This window comes from Grus americana, chromosome 16 (assembly GCF_028858705.1).
Source record: "Grus americana isolate bGruAme1 chromosome 16, bGruAme1.mat, whole genome shotgun sequence".
In the NCBI taxonomy this organism is placed as follows: domain Eukaryota; kingdom Metazoa; phylum Chordata; class Aves; order Gruiformes; family Gruidae; genus Grus; species Grus americana.
The window spans coordinates 15,847,085-15,867,379 of NC_072867.1; positions in this window are offsets into that span (position 1 = coordinate 15,847,085).

A 20,295-nucleotide genomic window follows, 5' to 3' on the forward strand; every position below is an offset into this window, starting at 1 on the left:
TCCTGCAGCCACGTGTCCTCCGGAGCCCGGGAATCTCCCGGCTGGCCGTTCCCCCGTGTCCTGCTCACACCTTCGCAGCTGAATCGAAAATTAGCAGAGAGATGCTGGCAGGAGCCGGCTTTAGGGATGTGTCCCCCGTCCCCGGACAGAGCCAGCGGAGGTTTCTGCCCATGGCTGCAGGGCTGGAAGCGCTGGGTTTGCACCGGACAACCTGCTCGCTCTTAATTAACCCGCAGCTGCATTTGCATCGCATCTTTTCTCCGGGATGCGAGGGATGAGGTGTAATTCCCCACTGCGTGCCTGTGTAAAACAAACCTCTCCGGCCACGTCGGGGGTCGGGAGAGAAACCGCCGAGCACTGGTGCCAGCCCTGGCTTTTGATGGGATTTTTGCTCTCCTCCTCTGCAGGGAGGGACCCCCGGCTTCCCAGCGCCTCGCTCGCACCCCACAGCAGAGGCAGAGGTGATCTGACGAGCCCGAGCGCCCCCGAAATGTCACAGCTCAGAAAATGCAACACCAACCCCTGGGTTCGCCTGCAAAGAAACCGGAGGGGGGAAAAAGCAGCTGCAGAGAAAAATGGGGGATGAGGGGAGATGCCGGGCTGGCAGGAGCAGAGCGGGGCTGGGCAGGCACTGACAGCAGCTCGAGCCCGGCATGGGGGTCCCACCGTGGCTGCACCGTGTCGGGGCGGCAGCCGGCCCCGCTGCACCGGACCAGGCTGGCTGCCGGCCCCCGGAGCCCCCCGCTCGCTCCAGCCCCAGCGTGGCAGCGCGGCCAGGCACTTAGAGAATTTATAAGGGCCTTGGAAGTGTGCCAGGAGAGCCAATCAAGTGGTGAGAATTTGCATATTAATGAAATCTCATAAATAATACATACCGCACCGGAGCTGGTGATAGCTGCTAGAACACCAACAGCATAAACTGTCCATTTAAATTACTTCCATTTTGCTTTTTTTTTTTTTTAAGTTTTTACCTTGGCAGAAAGGGCTCTAACCTGAGCCCTCCGAGTAATAGGTATTAAACCACAGCAGTGAATAAAACATGAGCTACATTTACTGTCTCTGTGACCAACTGGGGCAGAAAATGGGACCCCCAGATATAACTTTATCACTCAGGTTCACAGTTGCCTAAAAACGTGGTTTAGGAGGGATGTATGGTCAAAGAAAGGGCACCTCCTGCCACACCGGCACCGGCACGGCCCCTCCCGGGGCTGGGGCACCTCTCCGGGCAGGATCAGCCCCCTCGGGGTGCCCAAAGAACGTGCGGAGCCGGGATGGATGGGTGGCGGTGGGGTGTCCCTGCGCCCATCATCCCAGCCTGTGCACCCATCGGGTGCTGAGCGAGGCGACCCTGCACAACCCTGCTGCAGATTTACTGCGCTGATATAAAATATATACATACGTATGTATAAATGGCTGGGAATTTAGTTTGAAAATGTCATTACGGGTAAGGCAGAAGATGGCACGGCTCCCTCCAACACTGCCACTTAAAGAAATGGCATTTCACAGACCAAACGCCCACTGCGGTCCAGCAGAGCTGGAGGGGACTGACCCCGGCCACGCAGCATCACCGCGCCAGTGCTGGCCCCGGCGGACGCGGTGGCCTTGGGCACGTCGCCATCAGCCTCTCACCCCAGGCGATACCGCGCTCCAGAGCCCTCGTCACGAGTTGTAATTATCCGCCGAGCGCTTTTCATTGCAGAACTGCCGTTTATTTGCTATGGCTGATAGTCCCCGGTGGGGAGAAATATTATTCCCCAGCCCAAAAGTGCCCTCCCTGCGGTACCAAGTGAGGGAGGACCTGGAATTTCAGCTGGAGCTGGTGACTTTGGGGTGGCTCCATCCTCACCTCCCGGCAGCGGGGTGGACCACGCTCAGGGATGAGGGTACCGGCCCCGCAGCATCGCTACCAGCCCCACGGTATAAACGCTGGAGCAATTACGGAGAAACGAGGGATGCAGGGGTGAGGCATCATCTTATCCGAACCTCGCAGCACCTCCAGAGACCGTCTCTCACAGCAGCCCAGCCCCAATTTCCATTTCCCAGGGCACAACCTGACCCTGCTCCTCGCTGCGGAGCCTGCAGGAGGGAGACTTTCAGGAGCACCTGAAAGCACCGGCGTCGCGTCCACGCGGCAGGGCCGGCGCTGAAATTGCTGCGGATCCGCGGGTGGAGGTCACGGACCTGCTCTGGGGTGGCTGAAAAGCTGCTTTGTACCAGCCGTAACAGCAACGCCGGCCCAGCCCGTCTCCAGAGACGAGGAACAGCATCGATACCGAGCTATCTGGCTTCAAAAAGGAAAACCAAACCTCCCCGCCGCCCCGGGAGACCGAACAGCCCCAGCGAGGCTCCTCTGGGCTGAACCACCGTGCCGGGTGCTCCTGGTACCCTCGGTGGGGTTTGGGGGTTAAAACTCCACCCCAGAGCATGTAGGATGGGGTCAGCGGAGCCGGCCGGACCCGGGCTGTGGGTCCCGTGTGTCACCGCCGCACCCCATCACCCTGGGACCGCGGGGGACGAGCAACCGGCCGTGGCAACGAGCCCGAGGCCAGCGAAGGGTGGCAGCCCGGCAATGTCCGTTCCGGCTCTCAAAGGCATCTTCCTGCAACGGGGAACATCCCCTGTCACAGGGAGCGCACCTTTGTGTCCATAAGCAGATGTACTGGCATCACCCCGCACCCCTCCGGACAGCCCCGGCATCGCTAACGGGGATGGACGGGCGATCTCCCGAAGGACGCGGCGTGACGCGCCACGGCCGCGGTGCCATTCTCGTCTCCTGCGTCTCCCGACGCTGCTGAAGCGGCTGCCCCGGCGCCGCACCGCAAAGGGGTCTGGAAAGGCGCTGGCTGCGTCACCGCGGCCAGGCCCAGCACGTGTGCCGCTGGGCGCAGGGAACCTGGGCGGCACGGCCGCGCTCGGCCCCCCCTCCGCTCCTGGCTTCTCCCAAACCGGCAGGAAATCCTCGGCAAATTGCTGCCAGGGTTTTAGAAATAAGCCACATCAAAGGGCCGCAGAGGTATTTTGAAATAACCGGCCCCGGGATGGGGGGAAGCAGAGTCAGCAGCAGCGATGCTGCAGAGCGGGAGCCGGGCTGGGGACCGTCCCCCCGCGCGAGCCCCCCCCGGCCGCATCCGCGCTGAGAAGAGCTGAGTCGAGTAATTCGGGTCCCTTGCAAAGCCGAAGGGATCAACCGCCCCCCCCCAGGCTTTGCTGGAGGGGCCGGCAATTTAATTCTCAGTAATTTAATTAGCTTTGTCTCTGCTTTATGTCCCGTGACATAGAGACATAATGAAATTTTTAAAATGCAGTAATTTTACACCAAAAGGTTATTAATACTCCGGCACTCGCTAGGAAGAGAAAGGGAAACAATCAGGCGTGGGCTGCTCTGGTTTTGGGTGGATTTCAGAGCTTTTTGAGGCGGTGGGGACGGCCCGAGCCTAGCACCAAGGGAAGGTCACTTCTTCTTGTCCACCCGGTTTTTAAATCTCCAGCTCCCTCAAAAATTACCCAGCCATGCCCACACAGTAAAAAAAAAAAAAAAAAAAAAAGCAGAAAATTTAATAAGATTTCAAATTGCCTTCTCCTGAATTCAAATTGCTTCATATATTATGTTCATGATAACTCCCGCACTTCCCATTTTTCTTGAGTCTCTTCTTCATATACGACAAGTTCTTGTGCTAATGAATTCCTGATTTTTATTTACTAAATGCTGCAGAGGAAATCCTCATTATCCGTGCCTCGGTCGGCCTGGAGCAGACGCAGAAGGTCCCCGCCACAGCGCCCGGCCCGATGGAGTATGAAGCTCACGTACAGCTGCTCCGCGTGCTGCTGCCGAGAAGGATTCAGTAATTGAAAAGACCTTATAAATCAATAGAGCTAAATTGAAAACTCGGGCAGGACTCCACATAATTCACCCGCTCTCCTGTTAAGACTTCTCTTTAGTTTTTTTGGGGGAAAAAAAAATGGTTGGTAAAGGGGAAACCGGGGTACCCCAGCTCGATGCTGCTTCCCCGGCACATCTGGCCGGGGAGATGTTGTGCAAGCAATTAATCCCACGCGGAGATGATGTGAACGTCAGGCGACCTCTGATTTATTCCCCTGTCCTTCAAGCAGAGAAAGAAATTCCGGCCGCGGGGCCGAGCGACCGCGGTGAGCGGCTTTTATCGCTGGCAGGGAGCGTGAACCGGCGCGGGTTCTTTTGAAGCTGCCTTCGGGGAGGAAGGACGGGGCTGTAATTCCCGAGGGATGCCCCGTTTCCCCGGGCGTCCCATCCTCGGTGCTTCGCCCGTCTGCCACGGCGCCCACCGCCCCCAGCCTGGCATCGCCCCGGCGAACCCCCGGTGAGCAGCCGGTGCGGGGCTTCTGCTAAATAATTTGCCGGCCATGGAAAACACCGAGCTAAGGGGATTTAGGGGAAGAGGAACAAGCGGTTGGATGCAATCAGACCCAATTAGCAGACGGGTTAATTAAGCATTGGCAGAGCCCGGTGCTAGGGAGGAGGGCAGGCTGGCGGGAGGAGGAGAGGTGACGGGGTTGGGGGCAGTGGCAGGGGATGGGTGGTGGTCCCCAAGCCCCGGCGATGCAGGGGACCACGGCGCGGGCGCAATCCCGGGCACGGATGCTGCTCGCTCAGCGGAGCCCGGCGCTGCCACCTCGCTCGTCCCCCATCGCCGCTTCTGGAAACTTTCACCAAGAACGGTTTAAACGAGTCGTTTATCAACTAAATGTGCGATTTTGCCAGGCAAATTAAAATCTGTGCTCTTGTTTAATTAATAGGGCAGCTTTATATTCGACAAATTAGGGAGACTCTTGATGAGCTAATTTGTTAATTAATGGAAGCCTGGAGGCTCTTGTTTCATTAGACATTGGCAAATCCTTTAATCTGAAGCATCGCTGCTCCTTCAGGACCCCCCGTCTCGCTTGCACCCGGGTTCGGGCCCCGGGAACGGCCCCGGCAGCGATGCTTGCCGCGGGAGAGCTCCCGGCACGGCCCTGGCTTCCCGGGGATTTACGGCAGCAGCTCGGCAGCAGCATATTTCTCCTTCCCCTTCCTTTGGGAGGATTCACGTCCGCTGTCGAGGAAGAGCGTGAGATCCCTGCAGCCGAGCTGCCGGCTGCCGAACAAAGTCCAAACCTGTCTCCAGGAAGGAAAGTGGGGAAAAAATTGCAAAAAAAAAAAAAAAAAAAAAAAAAAGAAAAGCTTTTGACCCAGTTCAGAGTGAAAACTTCACTTGCTTTATGTTTTAAGACAAAGCTCCCGGCACGCAGAGTTAATGAGTTAATCGACTTGTACAGGCGGGATACGGTCCGGGGTGCTGCGGACGGCGGGGTGTAGATTAACAACGCTGCTCCGGCGGGTGGAGGATCCCAGCAGACCCGGGAGGCCACCGAGGGTCCCCACGTGCCCCAGGGCACTCGGCTCGTGCCAGCCCGTGCCAGGCGGTGCCCGCCTTGCCGATGGCCAAAACCCACAGCTCGGAGCGGAGTCCGGCCATCGCCACCCAGGTGGCTGCCACGGGAGCCTCCAGGGCAAATAAATCCTCCGGGGACACCGAGCGCCTCGGGCCAGCCCTTTCCCCCATCCAGGGTGGCAATAGGCACAGCCACCCCCCCAGCAATCCTGTCCCAGTATGCCACGGCAAGAGGGATCGCACCGACACCGGGGATGGGAGCCCCAAACAAGCGCGTTGGAACCAAAACCTCACCGAGAGCAGGACCAGTAACACCAGTAAGAGCAGCGTGGTGGGACGCACACCTGCGCTGACCCGTGTGGAAAAACCAGACCGTGTGCTTTGCAATAAACATCCCATTCCGGCTGCTCTTCATTTATAAGGCACGGTACTGCAAATCCTCCTTTGCATTAAAAAACCAGTAGTGTGATTTGCCAGGCTTGCGCTATGGACCATTTTCCCCCAAACCAGATTAACCCAGAGCCCGAAGGAACAGCTCCCTCATTTATTTTTAGATATCGGTGCCTGCTGCGCTAGCCATCACGTTATCAAGTAAATATGGGAAGCCAGACGACTGCCAGCAGAGGCACCCAGAGACTCTGTTATCTTTGGGTTTAATGGACTGTCAGTTCCTGGGATGGATTTGCTTTCAGCCTTTCAAAAGAAACACCAGCTTCACTTTCTACCGCAGAAGTTTGCCAAGTTTCCAGCTTTCACTGAAACTTATTTCACTGCAGCAGCCCCACAATAGTCAGAGAGCACCTTGAGGGAGGGCACGGCGGGCTCAGACCAAGAAAGCAGCAATAATAAAGAAAATCACATTGAATGGCAAATGCCTGTTACAGTTTCCACAAATACTTGGCAAAAAAAAAAAAGCTGCTGTTCAAGCCACCCCTGTTTGGGTGCCTTCTGCACAAGGCCGCTGAGGTTTGCGCTCTGGTACTGCGCCGCTTGCTCCTGCGTGCTGGCTAGCTGCCGTGGTCAACAAGGACGGGCAAGCTGGAGCTCAAGCTGGGTAAAAGCACGCTTGTATCCGGGGCTATTTTCATTAATCACAGGTTAATTGAGGTTGGAAGGGACCTTGGAGATCGTCTGGCACAAGCCGTGGCTCAACGCAGAGCCAGCCTCCCAGCACGTCAGGCAGCTCAGGACCTTCTCCGGGTGAGCTCTGAGCGTCTCTGAGGATGGAGATCCCACCACCGCTCCAGCCCCCGTCCCGGGGGTGATCCCCCCCACCGCAAAGGGTTTTTCCCAGTGGAGCATCCCCTCCTGCCATCCGCCTTTCACCTTGCGCCTGCAGGAAGAGCCTGGCTCCATCTCTACCACCCAGCTCCCGGGAGATGATGGCATCTTCAGGAGGGATGACGGCATCTTCACCATCCCGCAGCATCCCACTCTTCTCCCGGGCCATCGCAGGCTGCCGAAGCCAGGGAGGTCCCTTGGGCTTTTCCACCTGCCCCGATGGGTCCGTGGGAGCCCCGAGCCCGGCGGCTCTGCCCCTCCGTGCAGCTTAACGAGCGCCTCAAATCAAAGTGGGGACCAGAAAACTGCTGCTCAGCCCGCTTGTTTATTCAGTAAAAGAATCACGTGTGTTTGGGGATAAAGCGCCGTCAGTTATTTTTCCCCTCTATTTTCTAACGCTCCAGCCTCAGATCAATAAATTAATTCAAAATCATCTAACGAGCACTCAGCCTGTAATTTATTTTTCATAAGTGTTAATCCAATTCCTTCCGAACGTTATGCCTTTGGGACCCTCGCAAATTAGGAAGCTATTCAAGACACTTCCCTGACATTACTTAGGCAGAAAACAACGTTAGATTGAAAATAATAATAACGCCAAGCTCTTTCTAAAGATGGTTTTCAGAGACCCAAAACATGTTCCATTTTATTTGATCCTCTGCTTTCTCTATTTACCGATGCACCCTGGGGCCCATCCCCAAGCAGTTCACTTCAGCCTTTAATAACCGCTATAAAATGAGTCTTGCCAAAAGCCTTGATCTGATGTGGCTTTTATTGTGATCCAAAATAATGCTTATCGGGGGAACAGCTCCCGCATTAGCTGTTGCAGGCCCATAAAATACACACGGACTTCAATCCAGGGCTTGCAACGGCTTTTAATTCCTGCTTGCATCGTGGCGACTCTCACTTAGGTTTGGAAAGCGAAGCAGACTCCAGGAAACATGAAGAGCCATTTCCAGGCTATTTTAAGCTTAAAAACAAGAAATACCACAGCTTCTCCAAGGGCTCCAGAAGCCAAGAGCTGCCCAAACTCCGGGCTTTGTTGGGAAAATGAGAACTGAAATGGGAAAGGGGCGGGAGGCCAGCGCGGTTTGAGGCCACCCTTCGTCCCCGCCTGCCCCCAGCGCAGCCAGCCCCACGGACGGCGTACTGCCAGCGCCCCTTCTCAACCCCGTGGAGTCATTTTAATCAGAAGCTACGGTGCTAAATCGCATTTCTCCAGCCTCAGTCTCCAGGCACGGCCCCAGCCCTGCCGAGCTTTCTCCTGCCGAGCTCGTTTTAAGCAGCTCCCCGATGAAAACCACGCTCAGGGGCAGCAGTGCGGGCAGGTGGAACCCAGCTCTGTTCTCCAGCACCGTCAGGTGCAGGTAACTCATCCGACACAGGGACACGTCCCCAATTCCTGCTGGAGTGCGCCCCTCAAACGTCTTTACCGAGGCTGATGCATCTTCTGGGGGATTGCGCCCCGGTCCTGCCCCGCGCACCCAGCGAGCATCCCCCCTGCTAACGCGGAGGGTGCAATTCCCACCCTCTGCCGCGGTTCCCAACACGTTTAATGCCCCGACTGCAGAGGAAGTTCAACACCCACACCTTAAATCGTCTCTCTCTCTTCTCCAACAAGAAGAGGTACTTTTCAGAGCTGCGCCTTTGTTCCATTTAAGCGGCAGGTTGTGCTGGGAGCGGGAGAGAGGGAAACAGATGCTTTTCCCTCGTGGTTTGCATAATGCATTTCTCCTACTTACTGTCTAACGCAGTGTGCTTGGCCTAAAAAGAGAAAAAAACCCCACCTTGCAGTAATATTTACAAGCTAATTAGGCAGAGGACCGACTTGAACATCACTGGAATACCAGAAGAGCTAGTTGGGCTGGGGGGGGGCTTTTGCTGATTTTCCTTGGAAATTAAAACTGTAACAGGCTGTTGTGGCTGCAGCAGGGAGCCAGAACCGTCCCCAGGGACCTCCGGGCACAGCCCTGCTCCTGCCCACCGGCAGCAACCTGACTGCAACACCCCGCTTATCTCCAGTTTATAAAATGACGGCTGAGAGAGGCGGGGGAAATAGCATCTCCTTTCCCCACAAAAGAACAGGATTTGAATTTCTGTGCCACGGGATTAGAGAAAAATTAAAGCTATGCTTGAAAGAAATAACAATTGCCTTTTATTTATATTTAGCAGCACTCCCTTGTACAAACTCCAGCCAAAATGCCATTTCCAATAACACAACAAATTTTACAGTACATAAAACTCAGCGCACCAAGGAGGGGGAAACACAACACAGAATCATTTGCTCCTTCCACGCATCGCTTCATAACATCGCTATTTTCTGCCTTGCCAGACCTCGGCCCCGCACCTCCGAGGCTGAGCAAGCCGCGACGGGGCCCAGGACTGACGGACGGAGGCATCGCTGCAGCCCCGAGGAGGTCTCTCCCCGCCGCGCTGATTTACCGTGAGGCAGGCGGCTGGAGCGCTCTGTGCCAGCAGATCGTCGTCCCCACCGTCGCCCCGGTTATCCATCAGCCAGCAGCTCACTTTCGGAGCGCTGGTCCCCTGTCACTCAGGAATTATAGATCTACCCAGCAAAGTCGCGGGGAAATAATTGTTTGTTTGCTGCTCAGCCCTCTGAAATTGAAGGAGAAAATGAGATTTCGCTTGCTTGCTTTAGATCATGGGGTTTTCCTCCCCACTGTGCTTATTTCAAAATCCCCACTCCTCCCATTCAGCTGCCAAACAAGTGCAGGGAGCTACCAGCGGCGTTCTGACCCGCGCCCCTGGGTCTGGGGGATCAGCCCGTCGGCCGGCACGGCTCTGCACCGGGGACGGCTTCGATGAGCCCAACGGGGAAATTTCCACCCCGCTTCAGACCAAAACTTAGAGATGGTGCCCGCAGAGAGGCGGATTTGCAAAACCTCACGACTTCAAACACGGATTTAAATAGCGCCTGGACAAGAAGCACACTCCAGACAAACAGAGATGTTCCAGCGGATACATTTAATCTCATTAACCCAGGAGCTGTTTGCGTGGTTTTGTTCAATCCTGGCGGAGCAAGGAACCCAGCCGCAGCAGCAGGTATGCGCAGAAGCCGGCAGGGAAGCCGCATTCAAACACAGCCGAGATCAACCTGTCCGCTGTTACTGCCCCCCAAGCAGCAAAACCACTGCAAAATTAATTACCCCTAGCAAATTAGCATTTCTTTGGAACGACGCAAGGAGCTCTCGGACCAACTCTGAATGCTGGCTGCTTCTGTGGAGTCCGGGTCCCAGCGCTGCCCACGGAGGGAACACGCAGCCCCACACGGCTTCGTGCAAAATACAGCAAGGATTTATCGGCTCTCCTGGTCTGCAGTTCTTGCCCTGCCAACCTCCTCTCCTCCTGAAGGAGAGCAGAAGCAAGGACAAGGGAAGGAGCTGGGAAATGGGTTTGATTTCAGAGAAAGGGGGAAGACGGAAAGCGCAGGGGCGGCTGCAGCAAGCAGGATTTACAGCCCTCTGCCACAGCCGCTCGCACCCATATTGTGCCTCCACCCAGTCCAATTTAATTGAATTGATTTTTTTCAAACGAGCAGCTGCCTGAGCCAGAGCCTTATTTACACCAGGAGCTTTCGAGCGACAGCACTAATAAACGCCAGCAAAGAGGAGATGTGCACGACCCCACCGCAGCCTGGGTGGGACGAAGGCACAACCCATCTTTGCTAGAACTTGCTCTCCCTCCAAAACCAAGATTCCCCATCCTCTGACTCCCCTGGTCCTTTGCTGATGCCAAACCGCTGCTCCTCCACCATGTCCCTCTGGCCCTACGCAGATCTTAGGGCTCAGATCCCAAATCACTTGGGAGCACTGAGTGACCGAGACTCTTCAAAGCCCGGTCTGGCTCCTCGGTCAGCAGAAGGCAAACGTGGGTGCTTGGTGGCATCCTGCAAGGACCGAGCGTGGCCGGGACAGGACAGAGCTCGCTCCGGACCCCGCTGACACTGAAGAGCAGGCAGGAGCCCTTCGGCTCCTCTCTTGGCTGTGCTGGGGAGGTTAAAGCAAGAGGCTGTTCAGCAGCATCACAGCCTTTGCAAATGAGTTCTGCGCACAAGCTGCAGGCCCGCTGCTTTTCCTGCCCCTGCCTGATTCCTTATCCAGTCTCTAGATGCCTTGCCTGCTAAATAAGACACTTTAAAGCAAAAAAAAAACCAAACCCACACACAACAAAACAAAACAAAAAACCCAAAAAAACCCCAAGAAAAAAACCAAAACCGAAAAACCAACCCCAAACTCCATTCCAGATGGTCTGGAGGAAAACTCGTATCATTTGCCAAAAAGCTAGGATTTTGCTTTCTCAGTCCTGAATTTCAAGTTCAGAAAGGTCAGACCTCCCATAGAGACAACTGCAGTGCACTCTACTCTTTTCTCATCGCTAGATTCACAGAGTTTGCAATTCCAGCTCATTACACAAACCCAAGACTACTGCGCTCTTGTCAAACCCACTCCCTGCTTCTGCTTTGTGCCTCTTTTCAAGCAGAGACCACATCATACCCGGGACACACGGGGCGGCCGGGCGCTCCACGCCAGCTGAATTCTGACCCAGCTTCGTCAGTCTGTCCTCTCACCACCCCAGGCTGCTCCTACCAGGCAGGTGAAGGAGAAGGAGAAGGAGACCCATCCCGAGGAGTTGGTTAGCTGATGTCTGAATGACGCCAAGATCTCTGGTGCGGAACAGGAGAAAAGAGCGAGTCAAGTGCCCTCTTGAACTTCAGCGTTCAATCACGGTCATGCTGGAGGGAGCCCGCTGGGACACGTCTTGGCCAGTCCAGCTCAGTCCCACCCGTCTGTCTCCAGCATCGCTGTCCTGGCATTCCCTTTCTCTGCTGTCTGGGTCTGAACAAGCCTGAGCCATTTTTGTCTGTGTAAGAGTAACTGCTTGCAAGAGCTCTGCACCAGCTGGATGGATGCCTTCTCAGCACTCACTTCTTGAGATTCAGAGTATTTTTCACTTCTCTCCCAACTGGTAATATTCAAAAACCTCCTTTCAGGTGGTCCATCTGCCTCCCCAGATCCTCCAGACACTACTAGGGTGGAGACCTGAACCAGAAACGACATCTCACAAACATCGAACGCTCCGGCCAGATGCTTTTTCACCTTCTCCCAAAGCCAGGCACCACGAGCCCAGCGTCCTGGAAGACCACTCCACCAGCTCCTTACACTGAAGAAAACAGCTCCTACAAGGAGTTTACAACATCCACCCAGCATTTTCTCTGCTCTTAGAATCCCAGTACAGCCCTGTTAGGTATGAGACAGGTCACTGGTTCAGCTTTAGCAGCTGCTGTGTTATTCTGACCTCTCGTATATCACTCGTACCTGCTCCCTCATCCCTGAGCCCCAAAACCACCCTGACGGGGCACGCTCTGATCTTGGGGACAGCGAGGTGGGAATGCCATGAGCTGCAGGACCTGCTACTCCAGGGCTCCCCGCACCTGAGGAATTGGGTCTGTATTCCCCGAGCGTAGATGAGGTCTAAGAGCAATTTCCCCGCCATCCCCCATGCTGGGCACAGCTGGTTTCCCTCTCAACACTTCACACAAGAGGTGAACGAGAAAAGACCGAAGAGAAACTGAAATAAATAGCGCAGCCCAGTTCTGAAGCTGGCTTCACGCTTTGAGGACAAGTGAAGGCTTAGAAGTAACTTCTGCACACTCGAGGGAAGCTGATCAAAGAGGCGCTGGCTGCAAGGAGCCCGTTTACGGCTGGCGTCGTGTAATCCCAGAGAACGTGCCACGGCAGCAAGGGCCAGGGGAGCTTCTCGCGGCAGATCGCTGCTGGGAAGCGCCCAGCAGAAAGGCACGCTGGAAAGGCAAGGGATGCTCCTCAAGGGCTAGGCAGAACGCTTGCCGCACGCTCCGGAGGATCCTGAGCTCTGGTGTTAAAGCATTTACAAAAGATTGCAAAGATCTGCTCTAATTGTTCGTCCTGGTGAAATACAGGGAAAATAAACTTTTAGAAATCAAAGGCTAATGCACGAAGCAGATGTGCCAGCAATGATAAGGCAAAGCAAGGCTTTTAGAAACCAAATTTCAGCTTTGCACAGATTAGACATTAAAATGCACTCACTTAATTTCATGCCATATGCAAATCTTTACCAGCTGTCAGCTCTGTAGTCACTAGAGACTAAATGTAATAACTAAACAAGAACAAAACCGCAGCGAATATCGGGTTCTGCGGAAGCTCCGTTATTAGCAGGTTCACGCTCTGGGACGTCAGGGAGCCTGCCCAGCCTGCTGCCCGTGCCTGGCGAGGCACACAACCCAGCCTCAATTAAATGTCTGCAAATAAAATAAGTATAAAAGATGAGGCTACTACTTACTCCTGACATTCAAGGGTTCCCAGAAGAGCTGCTTTTTTCTGCATGATCTGTCACGAATTTGGAAGCTGGACTAATGAATGACCCAGCCCCCCCCGAGCAGAGGCCAGGTAATCACCAGGCATCTTCCCAGACCACATCTCGATGGGACAGCAAAGGGCCACCTCCATCCGCAGGCTTCTCTCTTTCTTGGTAGCCCTGGATATACGAAACAAATATGCCATCAGCCAGGAGTCCATGAATGCAGAACAAGGAGAAACATTCCTGTTTCCCTCTAGAGTAATAAGCCCTTGAACACTGATCCCCACCAAAGTAGAGAGCGTCGTCCTGGCTTGCCCTCGTACTGAGCACCCAGCTACGCCGTGCAGCACCACTGGCCGAACTACGGCTCCGTCCCCGGAGGAGCTGCGCTGAATTATGATCCAGCATTGGCCATTTACCGAAACATTCAGCAAGCATCAGCTCCGCTGAAGTAATTCCACAGAGCTCTTTGCTTTTGCCTGACCTGGGAGAAACGGCAATCTTGTAATTGCTTCCAAAATAGACAGATCTCTGAGGAAAGGGAGGCACCTCGCTGCTTTGTGCCCAGCCAGCAAAAGCAACAGATGTGCCACCGCTTTCAGGACCTGAACTGCATCCAGCTGCCAACACGGTGTGCTGGGGGTTAGGCTCTCTCCGGAGCAGCCGACCATTAGCTACAAACAGCGCAGATGTAAGCTGCAGCTTCTGGAGACGAGCGAAAGGCAGGCGAGGACGCCGCAGCGAGGGAGGGCAGAGAGCTGGAGCTCAGCCTGACGATAGCTCAGCGCTGGGGAGCTGCAGGGAGGGGGCAGCACGAAGAGTACCAGAAAGCAGGTAACAAGTTGGCCATGAGGCGAGAAATGACAACAGTGCTTCATCAGAAAGGCTTCCTCACCGCTAAGACGGCGTGTGGGTTTAGACAAATCACCCGAGCTGACAGACAAGGCACGAGCCCGTATTTATTCCCGCACCGCAGGCACTGCATTCCTAGGGAAAGGTGCAGGTCAGTCCTGCTCTGCCAGCTCAGTCCTGCTCCGCCAGCACGCTGCGCCCACGTCCCGCAGGACGAGGCACGGGAGCATCAGCACACCGCGCTCAGCTTTTCCTTGCCGCAGCCCACCCCAACATCGCTCTTGGGGGAAGGGGCAGCCAGCAGCGAGGGCCCGGCGTGGTGCATCGGCAGAGAAGAGCTGCACGCGTACAGCACAGCAAGAAACTTCCATGCGGCGCCGAGAGCTCGTGAAAACAGCTCGCAGCGCTTGCCCTACATACCAGCACAGAGAGAGATTTACACGCAGCTCCTGTTCCAGCTCAGCCTCTTCCTGTTGAAAGCCATAAAGCCCAACACAGGAGATTTAACATTCCATCTCCAAAGTAATTAAATCCAGCCGTATAAAGTGAAATGTTTAACAACTCCGAGTTTTGCAGAGTGCTGGAGGAACCTGATAAAGATGGAGTTACAGTGCTGGTAATAAACAGGGGCTGTTCTCTGCACCGTTACTGGCAGGGGGGAGAGGGGAGCCCGAGTTTTAATTTGGAGGAATTTCAGAGGGCACATTTTATTTAGCAGCATGCAGGAAAATTAGAAGACAGCCACAGAAAGCTGTGAAATACACATGCTCTTTGTTCTTATTTCCAAGAGGGCTCTTGAGTCAGCGTCTGAGCTCTGCCGAGAACAGCACAGATTGCTTTGCAAATCCATTTCTTCCAACTCTTGCCTCGCTTGCTTCTGAGTGCAGGTGCTGAGAAACCAGTCGAGCAGAGCTCCCGAGATCAGATCTCCACATCCACATTACTAACCACAGAGATGCTTTGTGATTTATAAAGGATTGTCCACCTGCTTTGGTTTGTATTTTTAACAATCAGCACATATAGACAGCCATTTGAATATCCTGGGCTCCGGGAGCCTTTGGAAACTTAGATCCATGGAGAAGCAAAGCCAGAGTGGCCGGCAGTTACTGAGGCTCCTGCTCCAGAGCCCTTGCTTCTCTTCTTGGGATTTAGGAACTTAAATAGCTCTTAAAGACTGCATTCAGGGAGCATCCTCATTGTCAAGCACTGCTCAGGACAGTCCTGGCTGAGCGCAGGCCTTTGCAGGCAGTCCGCACTGATCAAAAGGCTGAAATATTGGAAATGAGCCCAGGACCAGGACGTGCTGGCCTCCAGCACCCAGCCCAGGCTCACCCGCAACCCCCCCGAGCATCCCCCAGCACCTCTGCTGGGACACCGCTGCCTCTACTGCATCCCTGCGCTACCTGCGGTTGCCATGGTGACTGAGCATCGTCCCCTCTCCTGGCACCTTTAAGGAAAAATGTCCCCCTGTTCAGCAGCCCCCCGTGGACCTCCATAGCACATGGCTGTCCCCAGAGCACTCTCAGATTCTGCCTCTCCCCCTGGCCGCATCCTGCACCCAGGGCTCTGGCAGGCAGCAGCAGGACACCCTGGTCCCTCAAGCCAAAGCAGGCAGGATGGGGACAGCTGCCTGTGAGGAAGCGGCTCCAGCCAGACAACATCGCTGGCTCCATTCTCCAGCTGCCAAAAGCCTCCTGCAGCTGAACTTCACCAAGGAAAAAAAAAAACAAAACAAAGCCAAAACAAACAATAACGAGGATCAAGTCACTCCCAGATCTAAACGGGGTGGGATTTTTAAGTGAAGTCCAAGAAGGGAACAGCTTAAGGGCATCCCAGACTAGAAGAGGATCCCTGAGCACAGAGAGCCCAAGCATGGTACCTGTGGCCACCAGGGCCACCACTGCCTCCAGCCCCGCACAGCCGATGGCTAAGGCATCTCCCCGAGCACAGGCCCCTCACGCTCCCCACCTGCGGGAAGGGCCGTCTGTCCCACCATTGCATCAGCGAGGAGAAGTGCCACCCCCGGGTCTGACAAGCTGTTGCCTTGTCCTCCCGAATCTCTGCGGGACACCCGCTAAGCTCTGACAGCTGTCAGTACCTTAGCAGGCAGCGAGCTGAGAATCTTACAAGGTAAAATAGCTCCTTTTGTAATCCGCTCCTACAAAACACCTACCCTTTTGCCTGTTTTAGCCCTCCTTGTCCTAGATTACAAGCCCTAGAGATAGCAAATGTGCAGAGTTTTAACTTTTAAATGATGTATCCTGCAAACGTGTCCCCAGTAAGCGTGCCTGCTGGAAGGAAGGTCTCTGCTGTGGCACAGACAGCTCTCCGCTCTTCTCTGCCAGGCTGCACTGCGAGCGCTGCCCTGATCCGACGGCTCCTCCGGCACCTGGAAAGGATCAGGAGGTTGTTTTCACCTCTGCATGGCTAACGGGAAGCTGCTCATCCTTGTGCCGTGTCCTAAGCAGGTTTTCATGCTTCCCAATATTCAGAGACCGATTAAGCTCTGTGCAGCGTGCCAGGAGGATGGACAGCAGGAACATGCGCCTACATAGATTTTGATGCTAAATCCCTCTTAACAAGCATTGCTTTTGTGTTTTTAGCTGAACTCCCCCCACCCTCACTGAGCCAGGGGAGCAGGGAGGTAAAAGCAAGAGATTTGCTGAGCTACCCCAGAAGCCCTCATTATCCCAGGAGGTCTCCACTGCCTCCTGCCATCAATTAAATGGACTGGAGTTGGGAATACCTGGCACTTCACAGGATCAAAACCCAGAGAGGGGGCTGTGGGAGGCAGTTTCCCTTCTGTTATCGACATGCAAATCATCACTGCAGTAGCTCACAGGTTTAATATATTTCCAGATTGCCTGGCGTGGAGTCACATTAGTCAAGTATATGTGGCAGTTAGTCCAAAACGACTCTTATTATAGAGTCAGCATTTCCACCTCAGCTTCAAGGACAGGCTGGAGATGAGTGTGCAGCCACTTGCCTTACCCCTCTCCCAAGTCCCCTCTGGGGGAGGACTCCCACGGAGTTTGGGGACTGCGAGTAAATGGCTGAGAAGTCCCCAGTGAGGTTCAGTGGTAGAAACAGACTGAGGTCCCCAAGAAACGTCCTCTTCAGCCTTGGGATCAGGTTCGACTGCAGCTTCCTACAGCCCTCAACTTCCGTAAAGCTGATGTTTCTTACTCCAAGGCAGGCCAGCCAGCAAGAACAGGAACTGCCATGAGAAACAATGTTCTCTTCCACAAAGTACGTTGTTTTTTTCCCAAGAGTTTTCGGGTTTGCTCCCCGTTCTCCACAGCTCCCAGCACCATGGCTGAAAACTCTTCACAAGTACTAGAACAGGGAGGCATCCCAAGCGCTGCTACTTCCACCTCTGTCCCTGCCTGGGGACAGTACCAGCCCAGCAGCAATCGCCGCTCACTTTGGATGGTTATTTCTGTGCCCCACAGCCTTCCAGACCTTCAAACCAGCAGCAATGCATGGCTGATTGAAAAACTGTGCTGACCGCAAGTGCAATAATGAAAGAGCTTTTCTTCCAGACAGATGGATCTCCTTATTCCCTTCTTCCCTCTAAATTGCATTCCTCATTATACCCAGACATTGCAGAGTGGCTTTTGCTTGGGACCTGCTGGTTGGAACAAGCTTACTGGTCTGATGTTAGAACAGCTCTGTCCCAGCTTAGCTGAAATAACATCACACTCAGCTGCAGCATTGCTTTGAAAGTTTTCCTTTTGTCCATTTATTCCCAGTGCCGCAAACCAATCTGTCTGAGAAGCTCATTCCTCATTATTCGTTAAGAGAGCCAACAAAGCCCTCTGTTCCTGCACCCTCTCAGAGCTTTGTTTTCAGCTATCTATTCAGTCTTCTGTTTGTGCTTCTCAGTGTTTGCACTAAGAGCTTTAAATCGTTCACTTAGCCTTGAACCCCCTCACTCAGCGTCTTTGGTTTGCAGCTAGCAGAAGTAATCACCACAGTGCAATCTAGCTCTTGCTTTTTGCTTACCCTTCTATTTTCTCTTTAATTAAAAATCCCTTTGGTCCTGCACTTGGATCCAGGACGTGGTTTCCATTTGCCTTGCAAACAGTGCAGCCAAGAATGTCAAAACCGTTTTTCACAACAACCTTGCTTTGACCTGGGTGACAGCTTTACCACCAGGCATTTGATCTCTTACTTGCCCATCTGTTCATTGATTAAAATCCCACACTTCAATATGCAATTCTGCCTCCGCATCCAGTAGCTTCTCCTGACAACAAGACCCTCATTACAGATAAGAAGCCCTTCCCAAGTGATGCTCCTCGAGCAGACTGCTGCCTCCTCATCGCCTTGGTTTAACCCAACAACTCAAGGGCAACCAGTTGCCACCAAGCCCCAACAACACTGCCCAAGAGTGCAGGAAATAAAATGAGGTGAAACCCAGGCTGGGGGGAGACAAAAGAAGACCACCAGCCCCCCCCCCCCCAGCATGGCAAGGCTTGCGGGGACACGAGGCCTGCAGCACTCCACCTCCAGACGCTCTGCAGCACGGCCGGACTGGAGGCTGGAAGGGGGGGGTGGGGGTGGCAGCCAAGTCCTCCCTTTTGCAAAGATTTTTATTTTTTTCCTATTAACATGTGGCCCAGGGAAGCCAGAAAGAAACAACACTAATGTTTCTGCCTGATCACATCTTCCAAATTTATGTCAGGTAAGATTATCACAAGGATCAGCCTAACAGCCACCATCAGACACAGCACTGTGCAAGCTTCATAGAAATGCAAGGTCTGGGCTGCCAGCCACAGTTACGCCTCATCAGCAATAGATCCCCAAAACCTCCTTAGTGCACAGAAAGGCAATTTTTATCCCAGTACAAACAGTTCCAAAAGGAAGCCAGAGCCTTACTCAACCTTAAAATATGTTTTTCATGATCACTGCCTCTAAAGGCAGAAGGTATAAAGGTCTAGGAGAGAGACTGCAGCACACTGGGAGGTTTCTCCAGAGCAGCAAAATGAGTCAGTGCCATCTACCGGCTGCAGGGACCCCTCCGCTTCCACATTCACCAGATTCAGCCCCAAATATTAAGTAATAAGAACCAGCCTCTTCCACATCTTCTCTCATGACACAACCGTAACGCTCCAGCATCCCTCTGCAACGCCAGAACCGGTAGCACCATTCCGAATGCAAATTCTCCCTAGAGATTAAGGGTCCCGATCGGAGCCCTTCAGCACAACCACGGTTCCAGACACGTCCATGTCCAGTCACACCGAGAGCTGCCAGGGAGCCCAGTGGGCCAGGCCAGGGCTACAGCTCCGGCATTTCACAGCCCTACTCTTTCCTACCATCCATACTGGGATCTCCGTTCACTGTCCCAGACAAAATCATAAATAACTGTGATGTACAACGTACTGGCAATGACAACCCTTGAGCTGGCCCGGACCTGCGCTGAGGAAGAGTGGTAGAAATGACAAATATGAGCAGGACGGCTGGCATCTCCGAGGGATCCTCCGGGATCTCGTTGGCTTCTAGCACAGCAATTACAAAGTACCGCCGCTCCAAGGCTACTGAGAGGTGTCAAAGCTGGGATGAGATGCCAGGCGTTCCTGGCTATCAGTGTTGTTCTCCTCTGTAGGATCAGGTTCAATTTGTGAGCAGATTCTAAACGTGCTTCTCACCATTTTTAAAAGGAAAATACATTATTGCTCTATAATTATTCTGTACTTAGGCTTGGGTGCCATATCACTGGCACTGAGGAAAATGCAAGCTTGTTGAAGCTTCCTCTTGAAGGGCAGATAGATTTGCTCATCCTTCAAATGCTAATTATCCCCCAAACTTCTCTTTCAGCATTAACGGGTTCTGGCAGGCTCCAAATGGCTGGAGGACATGGTAATTTTGTGCTGCAGGAATCGCCTTGGGCTCCATTTGCTGCCGAGTAGTCTCAGAGCTGAGGTGCTGTCAGTCTCTTTTTAGGGACGCTGGTTGAACTGAGTTCATCAAGCTGCTTTTGTCAATCCCAGTAAAATCAATAAACATCTGAGAGAGCCCCCGGCACCGAGAGCGCGCTTACTGCCTTTCCCACTGAAAACGAGCAGGAGAAGGAAGACCGTCTCTGGAAACCCCCATGGAACGCAACATCAACACGTTCTTTACTCCTTCACCCCAGCCAGTGCTATAACAGTAAGAAAAAGCAGAAAGATGCTGGTAAAACCTCCCCCTACAACATCCCACAGCGAGAGGAGCCATGGCAGCTGTTAAACCCTGAGCTGCACCAAAGCGCAGCGTACACCGTCTGCAGAGGAGCAATTCAAGCCCATCTTCTGCAGCGTTCCTCTGGGCACCGAACCCTCACAACGCAAGAGCTGTATTTACCCTACCCGCTTTCTCCTATTGTCAGCCACAAAGGAGAAAAATAGCTTAAAACTGCCAC